The following is a 2739-nucleotide window of genomic DNA, read 5'->3' as shown; positions in this document are numbered from 1 at the left end:
GTAACCCTGCCCTGGGTCCCTTCAGTAACTCTGATGAGGCAGGTGTGGGCTGAACTGTGTCCCTCCAAAGTCATATGTTGAAGTCCTAATCCCCAGCACCTCAGAATGTGACTGTGTTTGGAGACAAGGCCTTTAAAGAGGTAAATAAGGGAAAATGAGGTCATATGGGTGGGCCCTAATCCAATATGATTGGTGCCCTTATAAGAAGGAGAGATTAGGGCACAGACAACATGCAGACAGATGGGCTACCATGTGAGGACACAGAGAGAAGTTGGCTGCCTAAAGCCAAGGAGAAAGGCCTCAGGAGAAACCAAAGCTGCTTACACCTTGATCATGGACTTCCAGCCTCGAGAACTGTGAGAAAATAAGCACCTGTTGTTTAAGGTGCCCAGTCTGGGGCTCTTTGCCATTGGAAGCAGCTGAAGGAACCAGGCCATTAGGTGAGGGAGATGCAGGCTCAGTGAGAAAAGGGTCCCCTTTGGACCTTTTCATTTTTGAAAGTGCCCATTGATTTTATTTTTTTTTTAATTTAAAAAATTTATTTATTTTGTTAATTTTTATTGGAGTATAGTTGCTTTACAATGTTGTGTTAGTTTCTTGCTGTACAGCAAAGTGAATCAGTCATATATATACATATATCGCTTCTTTTTTAGATTTCCTTCCCATTTAGGTCACCAGAGAGCACTGAGTAGAGTTCCCTGTGCTATACAGTAGGTTCTCATTAGTTAATCTATTTTATACATAGTAGTGTGTATATGGCAATCCCAATCTCCCAATTCATCCTACCCCCCCCTTCCCCCCTTGGTGTCCATACATTTGTTTTCTACAACTGTGACTCTGTTTCTGCTTTACAAATAAGTTCATCTGTACCATTTTTCTAGATTCCACATATAGGCGATATTATACGATATTTGCTTTTCTCTGTCTGACTTACTTCACTCTGTATGACAGTCTCTAGGTCCATCCACATCTCTGCAGATGTCACTATTTCATTCCTTTTTATGAAGTGCCCATTGATTTTAGCATGTACAGGAGAGTGAGCAAATTTGTACCTCTGAGAAAAAGGAAATTAAACCTTGACTTGCCGCCCTGCTGCCCCAGTTCCTCTTATGATCTCTCTCCTTCCTTCCCCTTGTCTTCCTTCCTTCCACATCTCTTTTTGCCCACGTCCTTTCCTGTGTAGGCGCATGCCTGCCAGTTCTGATACCGTTAACAAAGCTGTGTATAGGTCCCAAAGTTTGTGATGTATCTGTGAGCACTGATACATTTTACAGCACTGCTTAGAGGGAACCATATCTTTGCTGATTAGTGAATTTTGACAAGTAGTTTCCATATTTCATATTTTATATTTTCCATATCTCCCATAGTCCATATTCCCCACAGAGACCAGGATGAGAGCTGGTATGGTCTGATCAAGGTGACCAGTGGAAAAATAGGGGAAAGTGGTTAAGCCTAAGGGGAATCCAGAGAGTTCTCTTGAGAAGCCAGAGCTTCCTGATTCCTTGTTGTAAAGGCTCAGGGGTCCTGGGGGGTGTGTGGGTGACGAAAGCGCCGGGCAATGTCAGCTCGATTTTGTGGGCAGCATGCAATACTAAAGAGATTTACTTCTTGAGGGTGTCCAAGTTTTTTGTTTTTTGTTTTTAAATAAAAGTTTAAATGTTTAATGGTGGTAAAAAGCACATAACATGAAATTTACCATCCCAACTGCTTCTAAGGTTGCAGTAGTGTTAAGTATATCTACATTGTGGTGCTCGCTTCAGCAGCACATATACTAAAATTGGAACGATACAGAGAAGATTAGCATGGTCCCTGTGCAAGGATGACATGCAAATTCGTGAAGTGTTCCATATTTTTTAGAGATTGTTGTACTGAGTGAAGTAGGTCAGACAGAGAAAGACAAATATCATATGTCATAGCTTATATGTGGAATCTAAAAAAATGGTACAAATGAACTTATTTACAAAACAGAAATAGAGTCACAGATGCAGAAAACAAACTTATGGTTACCAGGGGGGAAAAGGAGGGAGGGATAAATTGGGAGTTTGGGATCAACATATACACACTACTATATATAAGACAGATAACCAACAAGGACCTACTGTGTATAACAGGGAACTCTACTCAGTGGTCTGTAATGACCTAAATGGGAAAGAATCTAAAAAAGAGTGGATATATGTATACGTATAACTGATGCACTTTGCTGTACACCTGAAACTAACACACAGCATTGTAAATCAACTCTACTCCAATAAAATTTTTTTAAAAAAGTATATTTACATTGTGCTTAAAGTTCTTAAATAATGAGTGATGTGGTAAGAATTCCATACTTTTACATTATTATTATTATTTTTTGTTTAATCGTTAGAATATGTATTTTAGAAGTAATAAAAAAAAGTCAAAAACCGTCTAATGTAAAATTGGTTTGATTGTACGGAAGTCTACAGATCTAGTCCTATGGTTGGTCGTTGATTAGTTTTAAATGAGTCAATGAGAATACATAACTCCTTCTATTCATTTAACAAGCTTTTATGGAGCACCCACTGTGAACACGCAGTGTTTAGACACTGCCGATGCAGCAGTAAACAGATGGGCCAGGACCTGGCTCCCACTGAGCTTACGTGTCCGGCATGTGGCAGTGGATGTGAAGAAGGTGGTCAACAACTGAGACGGCTGTGTGACAGGCAGCAACGTCATGACTCCTGGTTAGAAGTGAAGACCAGTCTGTAATTCACAGCATCA

General features: G+C 40.2%; 1 non-coding gene across 1 annotated transcript; it reads left to right on the top strand.

Moving 5' to 3' along the window:
* Positions 1-1747: 1747 nt before the first annotated feature.
* LOC132355153 (U6 spliceosomal RNA) lies at positions 1748-1854 on the top strand. The gene has a single exon (XR_009499545.1). It is a non-coding gene; the product is annotated as a U6 spliceosomal RNA (small nuclear RNA).
* Positions 1855-2739: the final 885 nt, after the last annotated feature.

The sequence above is a fragment of the Balaenoptera ricei genome, chromosome 1 (assembly GCF_028023285.1).
Source record: "Balaenoptera ricei isolate mBalRic1 chromosome 1, mBalRic1.hap2, whole genome shotgun sequence".
In the NCBI taxonomy this organism is placed as follows: domain Eukaryota; kingdom Metazoa; phylum Chordata; class Mammalia; order Artiodactyla; family Balaenopteridae; genus Balaenoptera; species Balaenoptera ricei.
The sequence above is the reverse complement of the archived record's forward strand: the minus strand, read 5'-3'. Positions and strand labels throughout refer to the sequence as shown.